This window comes from Rattus norvegicus, chromosome 15 (assembly GCF_036323735.1).
Source record: "Rattus norvegicus strain BN/NHsdMcwi chromosome 15, GRCr8, whole genome shotgun sequence".
NCBI classification, from domain to species: Eukaryota; Metazoa; Chordata; class Mammalia; order Rodentia; family Muridae; genus Rattus; species Rattus norvegicus.
The window spans coordinates 309876-326734 of record NC_086033.1 but is presented as its reverse complement, the minus strand read 5'-3'; the positions used below and the strand labels follow the sequence as shown (position 1 = coordinate 326734).

Below are 16859 nucleotides of genomic sequence, written 5' to 3'. Positions count from 1 at the left end.
AAAAAAGTCTCCTGAAAGAGGAAGGGGAAATGCAGTTTCACATAAACTTGAGAATGGCTCCCCTCTCTATATATAGCTTTCTGTGTGGGCTGGCAAAGGATGATGGAAGTGAACTAGTGGTGGGCTATCTCATGCTGTGTGGGGCCAAGGCATTCAGAAGGCACTGTGGGACCAAATAATTTATTTTATCCTCTTCCTTGGCTAAGCATGAGTCTAGATGGCAGATATAGCATGGGGATTTATTTTTGTAACCAGAAAATCCTTTATCTTTTAAGTCCAGGAGTTCATTACGTACACCTTCACCCTGAGTGCCCTCTCCTCGGACCTTAATGTCTTGTGAAGGTTCTTTTCCTTAAGCTCCTGGAACTCACAAACTACAGCAGTGGAGGATGGGAGGAATGGGCTTGGGAGAGAGAATGAGGTGTCTGTAAGTGGACAGGACACTGATAGAGACAGTGAGGATGATTAGAGAGAGCAGGTGCTCAGAGATACTACAGCAGGTGGTGAAGGCCGTGGCGGCCGTGCTGTGGGCAACAGAGTCTAGAGACAGATATTTGAAAGGCTGCTTGATTCCTAACATTGAAGTTGTTTGTGTCTTTATCCTGACCTAGAAGCTGCCCTCCTTCAGTTCCCGTCTGTGGGTTGTAATTCTATTGCTTGCCACCCCCAGGTGCTCTTCCAGCTACACACACACCAGCCACATCCTGGTGTTTCCTCTCCTCCCATGTGACTATCCTATCATCCTTCATGAAACCTGACTCCTAGACACTCACCAAGTATTTTGATAAGTGGAAATAAGGGGTGCAGGGAGAGGGCAGTACCTTTCCCCTGGAGATTAGATGGAATGTAGGTGAGGGGCAAGCAGACATTGATGGGCCTTGACTTGCAGGATAGAATGAGAAATGAGCAAGTGCTCAGGTCAGAGACTCAGGGGAAGAGTTCCTCAGATCTCTGTCCTGAACAATGATGCTTGTGGGTATCAGCTGGACTATTTCCAGGTTATCTCAAGGGATTCCAGGGCCTTGTAGGGTTCTATGGTAAAATCATCAGGAGTCTTGCTTCACTCCACAAAGACCCACACAAGTAGGGTATGAAGGAGGCGTCACAATGCCCACCGACAGTGATCTTCTGCACCTATGGGTCATGAGTCACACTATGATATGGAGACTTTGGCATCCAGGTTCCGGGGGCCAAGTTTCACCCTGGAACAGAATGATTCCTGCCCATTTTCTACGACAATTTAGTGGTTTAAGAGAACAGAGCAAAGGGTCATTGTATAATAGACTGAATATAGAGGGCAGTAAATATGGTACCACTCCCTTTCCATATCTGTGTGTGTCCTCAAAGACTATAAGAGAGCCATGGCACCTTCACCAAAAACTAACTGACAGAGGTCAACAGTGCTGACCCTTACCTTTGCCCTGCTTAGTATTTTGGCAGTTCCCTTCTATTGACCCCAATTAGATCTATTGATGTGAGTTTGTTGTTTGTTTGCTTCTTTTCAGAGCTAATTAAGTCTGCACTCAGTACTACAACTTAGCAGTTGAATTTCCTAAGTGTATATGCATTCATTTCTACTGAGAAACTCTCTATCCTGTAGCATCTATCCTTTTACTGTTCTGTACATGCCCAAACCACCCTAGAGCAATTGCCATTCCTCCTCACACCCTCTACTGGATAGCCTTACAGCAATTTCATGAGTTAGGGGTAGGAGTTACTGACACCTCTTTGATACCCAAAGCAAAACACTGAGGAAGAAAGACATGGTGCCACTGGTACTCCCTTCTCAGAGGACCACCATATAGTGCTGAACATAATGCTAATCACTGTCTCCCTATGCCCCCTGTTTGTTGGATGGAAGACGCAGGGCCTGGTTCTATGGCCTGGTTATTTCTGCCTCCCAGCAGAGATCCAAGTGGCCCTCTCTGGGGTGGGAAAGGAAATGTCTTTACAGTGTATGGATAGATACCCAAGCTCATCTCCCTGTGAAGTGTTATGTATGGCTACCAGTTGTCCTCTCCTAGGGTGTGGCTATGCATGCTTCCTAGCAAAGCTGTTCTTCACTGATGATCTGCAATTTCTCCCCCACCCACCTGACTTTTTCTCTTGAACTGTAGTGTCTGCCCTGGTTGGCTCTTATGATTCAGTTCTACCTATTTTGGTCAAACTCTCCTCCTGCTTGGTCCTCTTCCAAGACAAATGTGAAAGCCACAGGGGGCTGGAGAATTGCCTGGGCGGAGAATTGCCCAACAGAAGTTCAATTAATTTCTCAGGTTTCTGTCAGGGCCCTGAGCAGCCAAGCCTAGCAGGGACCCTGGCTGGCCTTCTGTATAGATGGTAAGAACATTGGAGGGTCTCTACTTGAGCCTTTCAACATGAGGACCAATTCTAGATTCTAAGACTCTCACAAACACAATAGTGACAAAACTATGTCATTCTTCAATTTAAGAAGGAAGCAAAGTAGAGAGAGCCAGTGCAGTAAGTGAAGACATAGAGCAGAGCCAAAGCTAAGTACACAAGCTACACACCAAAGACAGCTTTACCCAGAGCTGGCCCTGGCCACCCCTCCAATTCTGACCAATTCAGATCTGCATATCCAATTCCCCTGCATCTACAGTGGCCGTAGGATTGTTATGTAAATGGACAATGAGCAGGTGCAGCCTGAAAAGTGGCTCCAAGCTTCATTCCTGTGCCACATTTCACTCACTATGTGTTCAAGACCAGGTAACTGTGCTCAGTGGCTGCTTGTGCCCATTTAATTGTCCCCAAATTGCTCCAAGTGGCCTTTCTAGGCAGGAACTCTTTGCAATTAGCCCTCATGTGGAGATGTTGAAAGATGCGTGATTATTTGGGGGGGATTACTAGTCAGCAAGCAGATAGGACTCTGATAGGATATAATAGAGGCCATGTGTTAATTACAGTCTGCAAGATGCTCTCGAATCATTTCTTCAGCATAGCTCATTAGCATTCTGGCCTCGGCTCCATCATTACTGTAGGCTTGTTACTGTTCAAAAAAGGGACATTCCAAATGAGGGTGATTTAAGGACTGTGTAGACATGCCTACACACAGGTGGTTGGCAAACAGTTTAATGAGTCTAACTTTTCCTTGGATCCAAAGAACCACATGTATACTTCCAAGAGCACACACACATGTGTATCTATCATATACACACCTCAAACACATACACCACACATAGAAACACATATCCTTCTCATACATACACTACAAAACACATACATATATACACCACATAACACACACAATGCATATAACACACACAGAAACCATACATACATACACACACATACACATCACACCATACCATATACATATACACATGCACATTCAAGCAGAACTTTCTATCAACACTTAACCTATATCCCAATGCCTCCTGCTTACATTTTTTGTTTCACTTTCTTCATATTTCTTTTTTTAAATCAATTAGAAATTACTTCTTAAACCCAAAATTCTCAGCAAAGTATTGGTTAAGCATTTCCTGAGCACCTATGTGTATTCCAAGCCTAAAATATGTGTCCCAGGAAGGCAAGAAAGAAGAACCAGTTCTTGGGAATATACATACTCCCCCTTAGAAAGAAGAGGTCAGTGCACACAGGGGAAAAAATGAGCTAAAGAAATAGCAATGGGAGAAATAAGGGAGTGCTCACCTATGAATGTTCCAGGTACACTGAAAAGAGAGCAGCATATGACAGGCTCTCTGAGCAAGAGAATAAGAGAATGAACAAGAAAAAAAAAGAGACAATGAAAAGACAGAAAAGATAATGAAGAAGAAGGATTTGGGAGAGTCTCAGTGCCTTTCAACATGAGGACCAATTCTAGACTCTAAGACTCTCATGAGCACAATAGGGGCAATACTGGCATTCTTCAGTTTAAGAAGGAAGCAAAGTAGAGAAGAAAAGAGAGAAAAGTAGGGAGTGGGGATTAAAATGAAGAGAAGTAAGGGAGAAGAGGGAGGTGGTTTGGTCTCATTGTCTGCTCGTCTAGGTTTGGGAGACACACCCACCCCTCTGAGCATGTCTGCAATGGTGTCCAGAGAAGACTTTCTAAGGAAGAAGGACCTACTCTGCCTGTGAACAGCACCAGTCTGTAGGCTGACTAAAAAGAAGAAAGCCATTTTCCCCTTGAGCGGAGCACCAGCTTTGTTCTTCCTCTGTCCAGATGGGAGAAAGACCCTGCTGCCTTCCCATGGGTGTGATGGGACGAGCCCTGAATTGTGAGTCAAGGCAGAGCCTCCCTTCCTCCCTCGCTCCCTCCCTTAAACTGTTTCTTGTCTGCCATTTAGTCACAACAAGAATATTCATAAGTACAAGGAGAAGAGAAGGAGGGAGGACTCAGGGAAAAGATGAAGATGATGATGGTGTGAAAGAGGAAGGGGAGAGGAAGGAGGGGGAGAGGTGGGGAGACAGAAGAGGAAAGAAAACACCAGTGTCCAAAGGGGAAGGGGGATGCAAAGTAGTGGAGAGGTAGAGGTGATCCTGCATATTAATAGACTCTTTGGGTGACAAGAAGTAGTACTATTTTTGGTTTCTCAGGCTGTGTGTAACATGACAGCAGGTGTTAACTGAAGTTCTTCTGAAGGTCAGGTCAAGGGCGATGGCCATCTATCAGAACCCTGTCCCTTTGGATAAACTACTCAACAAGCATAGTCTCACAGGGTCATCATCTGTCTCAGAGGTGAAAAGGAAGTTGACTGGAGAAGTGAGGGGCAGGTCCATGTGTTCAGGGTGTGTACACACAAGTATGTAAGTGTGATAGGGCTTCGTTTCGCTTATGTGAGCTTCTTTTTCTTTGGGGTGGGTTTGAGCAGAAGCTGGGGGAGATGTCTTGGCAGATAAGGTAAGTGTCTGATGAACAAGCATGAGGACCTGAACTCAGAACCCCAGTGCCCACAGAAAAAGCCAGGCATGTGGTTTTCCTGTGACTCCACCATTGAGGGGAGAGAGACAGGTGGATACAAAGGGGTAAGAGGCTCACTGACCAGCAAATCCAGCAAATCCAGCTGAAAAGAGGAGGCTCAGGTTCAGTGAAAGACCCTGGAAATGAGAACAGGAGACACCCTGATGTCAACCTCTAGGCTACACATGTGCCTTCATGGGTCAGAGCATATATGAGTTAAAGGTAAGGGGATGCAGTTAGGGAGTTCCTGCTACCCTTGACCTCAGAAAACTTGAGGGTAGCTAACTCCAACATTATCGTTCTATAATCTTCAGCTCCGACTTTCAGTTTGGCAGGGCCCATTCCTGTCAGGGGTTTCACCTTCTCCAAGGCCTGTGTGTAGTTTATAGATCACTTGTCACCTCGTTTAAAAGGATCCAGATTCCTAAGGGCAGCAGTTTCTCATTTAGCCCTTTCATCCCTTGGTAGGTATGAACTGCTACCTTCAGGCCAAGTCAGTTTCAGATCTAGCCACAGGAGGCCAGTGCTGCGTAAGCTCTGAGCAGGGCAGGAGACTGGCAGGGATTAGGGCCAGGCGGCTGACACCAGGTTCAGTTTCACAGTGACATTCACCAGGATATTGGATTGCGTGTTAAAGAGCTACTGATGGAGATAGGGATGGAAGGCATCCAGAGTCTTTGGAAAGTCAGAGCCCTGCAAGATTTTCCAGTCTGATAGTGACATTGAAGCATGCAAGAGGGTGATGCAGGGTGGTCACTCCATTCAGCTCCCTTTAGAGGAGTTAGTGGAACAGGAAGGTCCTATACCAGGACCAAGGAAACTCAAAGCCACCAGTAGGGCTCTCCCTGTATCTTCCTGGACCTGCAGATTTCTAGGATCCTAGGAGACCCTCTTGCCAGATGTCCACATTAATGAACTCCCCTTCACAAACCATTTGTTAGTCTCTGGGAACATCTAAGGACACATAAACCTGCAGAGGTACACAAGGAGTCAGAATAGGGCATAAGCTTGACAATGTCTAGGGGAAGAAGTAGGCTGGGGAGTAAGAGTAGAGGGTAAATGCTAGTTAATGAAAAGTTCTGGGGGCTGGAGAGATGGCTCAGCAGTTAAGAGCACCCGACTGCTCTTCCAGAGGTCATGAGTTCAATTCCCAGCAACCACATGGTGGCTCACAACCATCTGTAAAGAGATCTGATGCCCTCTTCTGGTGTATCTGAAGACAGCTACAGTATACTTCTATATAATAAATAAATAAATCTTTAAAAAAAAAAAAGTTCTGTAAGATCAGAATCCAGCCTGGCCCTGAGTAGCTGGTGACATGTAAGCTAGATTTTATTGGCATCATCATTTGCCAAGGTCACCCCTCAAGGAGCACGGCCTTCAGTGTTGCTGACTCAGGAGCTAGCCTTAAAGCAGAGCCTTGGTTTAATCCCTTTCATCTCTCCTTACAGCCAGACAAAACTGTTTACCCTTTCCTTGGTGAACTAGCTCTCTTTCTGGTGCCTTTCCTAACACCTAACACCTCTTCTATTCCCATTAACCTCGGGGGTGGGGACTAAACTTTTCTCATTTTGTTCTGTTAGAATCCAGATGCCACCCTGGACTAGCACCCTGTTGTATTTAACATGAAAACCACAGGGAGCATGGGCATCAGAATCTCTAGTTTGGAACCCCAAATCCTGACACTACACACAGGAAGGACCTTGTAATCCCCTACATCTCTGAGGCTCCATTTCTGATGGTCATTAGAGCCAACTTGTGCCATAGGCTAGAGAGCAACTGAAATGATGGTGTGGGGCTGGGGGTGGGGGGTGGAGTATACAGTAGGGGCTGTTAATTTTCTCTTGAGGACACATACTCCTGAAGAGATAGTCTGAGATAGTCCCTTAATCTCTCTTAGAACGACCAAACGGCTACAACAGAGCTGTGTGTACGGGGAGGGTTACCTAGTACCCAGTGAGCAGTGTGCCGGGTCAGAGACATTCTCTACAATGTCACCAAATCAGTACGGATGTTTCCAGAGGCACCAGCAGTGGAGGCCTGCATTCCAGGCTACTTGCTGCACGTTCTGTCTCTGTCACACTATCACCTTGCCACTGGAAGCCCTCCCTGCCTTACCTACCAGCTTTAACATAGTCTACCCTTTGCAGGCAAGAGCGAAGTTAAAAGCATCTTCTGGGGACAAGATGTCTCTCCTCTTTGCTCCTCAGCCAGCATCTCTGAAGAGAAGTCATGGTCCATTACCAAAGTGGAAAATCTTCACAGCTGCTGCTCTGAGGAACAATCAACTAAGAAGAAGCACAGCCCAGTGGAAGGAACCTTAAGCCAGTGGTGCAATCCAACTCTGCCATTCATGAGCTGAGCCAGTCTCTCAACCTCTCCTGACTTCCTTTTCCATATGCACTTAGTGACAAAGGTGGAGAGGCATAGTGACAGGGGTCTGGATGAAAGGGTGAGGGTCCTGAGATGACAGAAGACAGTTTTTAACAGGAATCACTGTGAAAGGTGATGGGCAGGTATTGCAAAGAGTGCCTTCCAAATGAGGCAGTCTGAGGAGATCTGTGAGCCTGTCCTTTCACTGACCCTGTCTGACAGGCCAAGCATAGGCTCAGGAAAACAGCAGAGGGAGAGGGTAGGGCTCTGCCATGGAAGAGCTTACAGCATTTCCATCGTGGGTCAGGGAAGTGGATATTGATAATGTCATGGGATATGTAGTTAATACAGTGAAGAAGAGAGACAGTCATCCCTCAGTGTTCATGAAGGGCCTGCCATTGATCAGAACTTCCTGTGAACATCAGAACCTTGGGTGATGTATCCCATAACAAGGTGAGGAGTGTGTGTGAACAGAACCTGTATGTTTGAACTTGCATCTAGAGCATTTATTGTACCCAGACACATGAATGCTGTAAAAGTGAAAAGTCAAGAAAATGTCTAGCTATGTTCAGTACAGATACAAATCTTTAGAGAAGTTTAACCTTCAGTCAGTCGGACTCTTGGATGCAAGCTTAAGGACACACTTGGTAACTGCAGGTGAGGGTCACAGATGATGTGGCAAACAAGATGAGAGTTCAGGAAAAACCTGTTCAAAAGGTGTTTGCTGAGGATATGGATTAGTGGTTAAAAGCACTGGCTGCTCTTCTGGAGGACCCAGGTTCAATTCCAGTACTCACACGGTAGCTCACAGCTATCTGCAAATCCAGTTCTAGGGGGTCTGACACCACCATCTGGCTTCTGCTGACACTTTACATACATGGATCTCATAGATGCATACAGGCAAAATCATATACAAAAAACTAAATTTTAAAACAGTATTTATTTTATGTGTATGAATATTACTTGAATGGTAAGCCATACACTACCCACAGAGGCCATAAGAGGACATCAGATCCCTGGGAACTAGAGTTAGAGGTAACCAAATTATCTTATGGGTTTCAACAACCCAACCTGGGTCCTCTACAAGTGTTCCTAACTGTTGAGCCATCTCCCCAGCTCCTAGAGAAGACCTTCCTGGCTAGGGCCTCGGCATTTCCCCCAGAAGACTCCTGTAGCAATCTCTCCCACCTTCACTGAAACTGTTTGACAGCAACCAGCTTCACTGTCAAAAACTGATCTGGAGGCATAAGCCAATGCAATTAGACAAGGAAAAAATAAGAGGAAAGTGTATTAGAAAAGAGGAAGCAAATTTAGTATGATTTGTAAATGATTTGATCATATGCCCAAAAAAACTTTAGGAGGAAAAAAATGCATTTGAATAGATTCTTGTACAAACCACAGAGGATTAAGAAAATATTCCGGAAGAAAAAAATGTCATTTGTAGTAAGAATAAAAGGATTTAAAAAGAAACCCATCCAAGAATAAATTTACAAGTACAGTACAAGATTGTTCTAAAAAGAAAACAATGTTAAGCCTCTGGTTAGAAATCTCCATGATACTAAAATCAGTTAAAAGATACATAGTCTTTCAGTGTTGTGAAGATTTTATCATTCTCATTCAGAGCAATTCTGACCAAAGTGTCAGCACAACTTCTTTTGACTAAACAAACATATTCTATAGTTTATCTGGGAAAAAAAAGTAGGCAAAAATAACCTGGAATATAATAGAGAAAGCCAAGAGTGGTGCTCTACCAGATTTTCAAATTTATCTGTCCTAACCCTAACAACTAGAGCAGCTGAGTGCATTATAGGCAACCATTCACAAAGCAGAATAGAACCGAGGGTGAGCCTGGATACATATTGAAATGTATATATTATGTATATACATGTTGAAATGTACAGACTCTAACAGTAAGCCTCAAACAAGTAATTTTAAAACAAAATGGTCATTCAATAAGTGCAATTGCAATATGGGTAAGAGGGACTAACTTGAAAGCCTACATCACAGGTTACATCAAAATAAATTCCAGAACTTAAAATTTCAATGAAAGCCATATACTTTAAGTTCTTGAGGATAGAAAATGGCTTAGTAGTTAAGAGTGGCTCCAGCTCTTGCAGAGAACCTATGTTTGGTTCTCAGTACCCCAGTAGGGTGGCTTTGAACCACCTGTAACTCCATCTCCAAGAGATCCGAGGCCCTCTTTTCTCTCTCTCTCTCTCTCTCTCTCTCTCTCTCTCTCTCTCTCTCTCTCTCTCTCCCTCCCTCCCTCTCTCTCTCTCTCTCTCTCTCTCTCTCTCTCTCTCTCTCTCTCTCTGACACACACACACACACACACACACACACACACACACACACACTCTTAAAAAACCAAACTATCTAGAAATATCTAGAAGGAGAGGCTAAGGATTCAGTGCAGTGGTAGGGAAGTTGCCCAGCATGCTCAAAGGTCTGGTTTTGATGATACTTAACACCATGAAGAGAGAAATTCCACATAATGCTTTTACAAATAATCTTCAGATAGTGATTCTCTCAAAATATAGCCTAAGACCTACCAATCCCTGAAATATTGATCATGCTTTTAAAAGTTCACTGACAGGTAAAAATGATAATAATATAGAGAATGCCAAAAATAAGCAGTAAACATATCTATACTATATCTATTTATATCTATAAATTCAGTGAGCTGGGAAGAAGGCTCAATGCTTCAGAAAGGTGAGTGATACTTACTGCTCTTACAGAAAACTCTGCTTCAGTTCCTCCCACATAGCTGCTCACAACTGCCCATAGCAGTTGTAAGAGATCTGATGCCTTTTCTAGCTTCTGTGGTCACTCTTACAGTATACATAAACTTCTGCAAAGGCACACATATATACATAAAAATAAATGAATACATAAATCACTTTTCAAAAACATATAGAATATAAATTCAAGTAGGCTATTTTTTTTACTTACTCAATAATAAAAAGGCCTAAAATGTTTAAGCCTCAAGAGTGTAGTGGTGATGTTAATGAACAGTCTAAACAAGACATTCTCATTCCTACGTCACAGGCCAGGTTTACATTGCCCTTCTCTGGGCACCATGGAGAAGAGGTGGTGGGAAGTCCCACTGGCTTAACAGTCATGTTTATCATCTATGCTCAAAGTCCCTTGGCTGGAACGTTAGACCCATGGCTTCACCTGCTCTAATGGGAGTCCCCACTGGCACCCTCTCCTTGGGTGATTCCATACAGCATAAAAGAGAGCACACATTTCCTGTGAAGAGTGAGCTGTCTTGGCTACACTGTGAATTTCTCCCCCATGTAGAAAAGCTGAGGGCAAACATTAAAGTCTAAAATATCTCGCCCATCTCACAGTTTTGTTTCACTGTATATGAAAGCTTTGTTTTGCTTTACTTTGCTTTTATTAAAGTGGCACCCAGAATCATCCAGCCATGGACACTAATATATCCTAAGAGAGCTGAGTAATCAAAAATGGCAGGTGTAAAGAGGTTGGCTTGAAGTGCCTGGCTAGTGATGATCTTCAATAAATCATAGCCCTTACTATTACTGTCCCCATCCCTTCCTCCCACGAAAGCATTTCACACTGCAAGGGTTAGCTGGCTCCTCTCTGCCTCTCAGCTATCTGTTATTCTACTAATTAGCAGATGTGCCTGGAGATCAGAGCCAAGGGAGGGCAGGGATTTGGTGCAGGGCTCTCCCTAGAAGATGCATCCTATGGACACCAGCCACCCGAAGACACCTCTAAAGTTCACAGCAGAGACCTGGTCTGATTTTCTGGTTCTCAAATTTGTTAGCTATAAATACTAGTTCAGGTCCAGTAACTTCTTTCCCCTGATCCTTATTGGTTCCTCCCTGTAAAATTTGAGGACTGGAGACTGGAAAGGTGACTTGGTGGTTTTGCTCTTGCAGAAGACTTGAGTTCAGTACCTGCTACTCCAGTGCCAAGAACTCAAACACCTTCTGGTCTCTACTAGCACCTGCACTTCTATATGCGTATCCACACACAGACACATAATCACACACATAATTAAAAAGCAAAAGGTAAATATTTCTCCAATAAAGGGATTAGATATGATCTACTTTCCATTCAGCTGGACACCAATATGCATACTTCCATAGCTTGGGCAATAGGTAGAGCCATAAATAAGCTATACCAACTCCTTTTTGCCGCTTAGTTGAAAGCTTTAGTGGTCTAGGAGCTTGATAGTAACGTTCCTTGCGTAGTAGTAAATTTTCTACTTCTATTATAGTTTATCTGGAATGGGTACTTTATTTAATTTTTTTTTAATTATTTAACTCAGTTCTGAGGATTCAAGGAGATAGCACCAGAAAATCCTCACAGTGCATGCCACCTCAATGGCCCACTGGAGAATGAGTAATATCATTGAAGTACAGAAGGGGGCATCAGTGAGTTCCCCCTAAGCTTTAAAGGTCCCACCACTTCTCAACATCCCCAACCTAAGAACCATGCTCCCGACACATGAGCTCCTGCATGGCAAACTGCATCTGAACTATTTGCAGCACGCTGCACCTCCCCGGGGTCCTGACACCTGACTCCCAGAAGCTTTTCCAGTTTCTGTTTTTCATGCCTCAAAGGAGCCATGCAGCTGCTCGGTACTGTAGCAATGGGTGTGGACACAAATTCCCTTAAGAGGAGGGTAACAAGGGAGTCTTAGGTTCAAGGGAATAAGGTCATGGGCCACACAAGATGAAGATGGCCACATGGGTCCCTAAAGACTTTTCTTGCCTGGCTTGTTTGTGGCCAAATCACATATTGCAGGCTCACATCAAGCACATCAGACCTTTTGAATAAATTCTGTGCTAGCCAGCCTTTATGGCAAAATTCACATAGACAGTGGCCATAGCTTAGTGGTCAGATGCATAAGTACTGTAGTATTACCTAGCTTCATATTCCAGCTTTCCCAACAAGATGTGTGGTAATGGATTGATAGTTGCATGGATATGTTTGTGGGAAAGGATGGATGGAAAAATGGATAAATGAATGGATGGATGGATGGATGGATGGATGGATGGATGGATGGATTCAGAGATTTAAAAATCTTGTTACTTGCCTTCTGAGACTAAAATTTACACTTCATCTGTAAAATAATGAAATGCAATTTTTCTGTGAACTACAATTACCCAGAATAGCCATAGACTCAGTGCAGATTTTGCCCTAACCATGTTGAGGGATGTATGAGCCCTTCAGAACCACTGTGCTTGTTTACATTATCAGCAGTGTGCATACACACCATCTCCTGGACACTGTAGGAGTCCTCCTCCAATTGTAGTCTGAAAGTAAATAATAAAAAAATTCCAGAAATAAATAGTTCACAGGCTTTAAGTTATATGCTGTTCTGAGTGGCATGATGGGATCTCCTGTCATCTGTCTCTATCCTGCCCAGGACCTTCATAATCTTCTTAAATGTATTCTTACTATATGTACTAATACATTAGTGCCTTAGGAGCCCAGTTTTCAGATCAACTGCCCTGGAGCAAGTATAGTGTATGAAGATACTATGGTGGGGAGTGGGGGAGGCTGTGTTTAGATGTCATCATTTTACAGTATCAGCATAAATGTTTCTATTATTAGATACTAGTGTTAATTTCTTACTATGTCTAATTTGTAAATTAAACTTTGTCATAAGTACATACACATAGGAGAAACCATAGCACATATAAGATCTGGCACTATCCAAGCCATTGAAGAGTTTAGGCAGCATGGGAAGACAGAACATGGATTTTGCTTCATTTTTTACTAGTGCATTTTAATGAGCTGGGCCTGAATTTCTATGACATCTTCTCTGTTGGGGTGTTTTGTGTTATCTAAACACACTCTCCTGTCCCTTTATATTAAATGTAATGTTTATACAGTGAACCTGAGCAAGCCTCTCTCCCTTTAGTCCTAGCAGGAATGAACATTAGACAATCTCTTTTCCCCAGATTAGGAGTTTTAATCTCTGTCCTTTGATGTGTGGGTAAAGCAGAGACTGGGGTATCCAGAGAACTGGGAAGACCCAGATGCATACTTGAAAAATGCAAATCAAATCTACAAGAAGACATCACTTCCCAGACAGCAGGTTGACAAGATGAGGGCATGTTACAGGGCTGGGGTAGAAGGACAGGAGGCAGGGGACTAGGACCTTCAATTGAATTCTGATGGAATGGTGGATGCAGCTGATATGGAAAATGTTTTGAGTTTCTGTTATGTTTTCGTTTTAAGTTGAACACAGAATTGCCCTATGTCTTAGCAATTTCAATACTAGATACATATCCCAAAAAATTAAAACACAAATTTTCACACAGAGAGATGTAAGCACAAATAGAACCAACAACACTATCCCCCCGCAAACAGGAAGCAATCAAAACATCAATGAATCAACAAACAAATGAAAATCCTCAACATCTTGACGTCATACCATGGAATGCAATTCTTCAGCCATACGAGTGGAAGGCTGATGTAGGGGTGAACTTTGAAAGTGTGATTCTAAGTGGAAGAAACCAGACATAAAGTCCACATATTGAATAACTTCATTTCTATAAAAAAGAGAGAAGGGAAAGGAGGGTGGGTAAGGGAGGGGAGGGGAAGGAGAGGGGAGAGATAGTAAGGTGGAGAGATAGCTACATGGTTAAAAAGCACTTGCTACTCTTACTCTTACCTTTGGTTCCCAACATCTGCATGGTTCCTCAAAACCCATGACTCCAATTTCAGGGTGTCTGGCACCTTCTCCTGTCCTTCAAAGGTACACATGTGATACACAAACTCACATATAGGCAAAACCACCTATACACAAAACAACTAAAGATAATTTTTTTAAAGGCTAAGAAAGGGCCAAGCTGTAGGGGCTGAAAGCAGTTTGCAGTTTAAAGATGAATCCTATCCCAGCAGTACATCTGGTGGAAACTAAGTGTCTTCTTATCAAGTTCTTACCACACCTGGAGCTGGGAAGGGTTTTCGGAATTTTATTCAGACCTTGCCAGGGTGCCTGCTTAGAGGACTCCTTACAACACATAATAACCTACTAATTTACCTTTTGCACCTCTGGCCTCATCTTCACAATATGAACTTGCTTCAAGCCAGATGCTGCTGGACTCTGGCGCAGGTGATATGCTTGACTCAGACATCGCCCCTGCTGACCACTGCCTGTGGAAACATTTTGGAGCACATCGCCAAGTTATTCACAAAGCCCCAAGTGAAACCAGCTTCCTGATCATCTCACTCTTGGTGATAAATGAATATTCCCTTCTCCCTACAATTTGAAGCTGGCAGATAGCACACTACTGACCCATGGTCCAAGGTAGACGTAGGCCATTGGGCTTGAAAGGGGGTCCTGTCTTCAGCATCCAAATATCCTGGACTAGCCACATCATCTCTCTGAAACCTATGCTCCTCATCTGTCTACATTCTAGAAGCTCTGCAATTTAGTCACCTGTGTCATCACTGATGAACCAGGCAGGAACCTCCCTCCACTCCAATGTAACCTGTACCACACCATCTTAAGGTGGGTTCTCTTCGCCACCTCTGAGAAAGTAGAGACTACAAGGGACAAATAATTTGCCAGAACTTGACAACTAGCATCCAAGTGTATCTGTTCACTCACTACGAAGCCTTAGCCTGAGCCACAGCCATGCTTGTGGGTACCACGTAAGCCAGAGCCCTGCCGTAAGTATTGGCACAGAGACAAGGAGATGAGTGTAAACAGATTTCCCACTCCCACCCTCCAAGTACCTGAGCTTACTGAGAAGCCACACTCTTGCCTAGACCTTTTCTGTAGGTCTCAGACTGACTCCCCAAGAAGTCTAGATTCTAGAGGGATCTGTCTCCTCCTGTAAGTATAAAGCATACTCTGGTCTCTGGAGCCCATCTCTGGAAGTATAGCCTCCAGAGGTTCTTTGAAGCATCCTTCAACACAGGGCAAGTGGGCCATGAGTGTTTCTGCAGGAAGTCAGGAGTATTTGTCAGAACCTGTTGCTGGTGATACCTGGTGACCAACCAGATGCTGTTCCTCCAACCCTAACACAGTGAGCCCCAACTGACCCAGTAGATTCCCTTCAACAAGTGCTGTCAGGGGACAGAGACCCTAGGCAGCTAGCACAAGGCGGCTCATTAAGGACCTTCTTCCTAGGATTGCTGAAGAGCCTCTGCTCACAGCCATCTGCCCCTTCTTGTCCCTCCACAAAGAGCCATTTGCTAAAATTATCCAATCCTCAGTTTCCATATTGTACAATGAAGCAGCTGTCATGTCCAGAAGAAACTCAGGATAATTGGCTAGCTGTGGTCCCTAACATGCCAAGTGAATGTGGCTCTAGGCTCTCTAAGCAAATACTTGTTACAGAGTCCCATGCTGGTGTCCTAGCTTCTTTCATCAATTCTAACCTCACTCCCCACCCTAACCTTCTCTGGGCTATGGGTTTCCCTTCCCCTAGCTTCCCATTCCTATGTAGCTCTGCCATTTTGGCCATGTGTTCTCTCCTCTCTCTCTTAGGTCTTCTCAGTCTCCTTTGTCCCTCTCTATCCTCTTCCTCTCTTGCCCCCTCTCCACCTCTCATGACCCAAATTCAATATACTGGCCATGTTTAGGCTCTCTCTCTCTCTCTCTCTCTCTCTCTCTCTCTCTCTCTCTCTCTCCATCTATCTCTCTGCTCTGAATTTTTCCAGATGCTTCTGTCTGTACTCTCCCTCTTATTGACTATAAAAAAAAAACCATTGACCAGACCTTGGAGAGGAGATCTTATTTCATTCAGTAGTCACAACTCTTCCATAGGATGGCGTTAAAGATGACATGTGTGACTAATCAGAAAGTATTCACACACAAAACTGGGAACTTGGGAAGCTTAGCCATGACTTGAGAGTAATGCCTCACAAGAGGTAGGAAACTGAAGACATAAACAATGAAAGCCAACCACTTTGTTAAACTTTAAAGGTTAGACACCAGCTTCCTCTGTTTTGAAAACAGATGAATAGAGAGGCAAAAGGACCAACAGCCTACAAACACCGTGTCTTAGTTAATGTTGCTATTGCTGCAAAAAAACACCATGACCAAAAAGCAAGTTGGGGAAGAAAGGGTTTATTCTGCCTTCATCTCCACACTGCTGCTCATCACCAAAGATGTCAGGACAGGAACTCAAGCGGGGCAGGAACCTGGAGGCAGGAGCTGATGCAGAGGCCATGAAGGGTGCAGCTTATTTCTTGCTTCTCATGACTTGCCCAGCCTGCTTTCTTATAGAACCCAGGACCACCATCCCAGAGATGAGTCCATCCACTATGGTCTGGGCCCTCCCTCATTGATCACTAACTAAGAAAATGCCTTACGGCTGGATCTTCTGGAGGCATTTCTTCAACTGAGGCTCCTTTTTCTCTGATGACTCTAACTTATGTCAAGTTGACACCCAAAACTCAACCGGTACACACCAGGACTTTCTTCTTAATGTAGATGAACCAAAGGGGGCCTCCTGTCTCATCTTCTCAAAAACTGTTATGCTCTTCACGCCTGCTACCACAACCACCTTTAAACCATTTAGGAATGGCTGATCAAGCAGCCAAGTCCTGGGAAACAGGGAAAGGGTACCTC

General features: G+C 44.0%; 1 long non-coding RNA gene across 1 annotated transcript in view; it reads left to right on the top strand.

Moving 5' to 3' along the window:
- LOC103693799 (uncharacterized) overlaps positions 1 to 13165 on the top strand; it is a 37306-nt gene extending 24141 nt beyond the window's left edge. The window contains exons 6-7 of the long non-coding RNA XR_010058082.1: positions 4004 to 4232; positions 7066 to 13165. This is a non-coding gene — a long non-coding RNA (uncharacterized LOC103693799). The remainder of the gene's footprint in view (positions 1 to 4003; positions 4233 to 7065) is intronic.
- The last annotated feature ends 3694 nt before the right edge of the window (positions 13166 to 16859 follow it).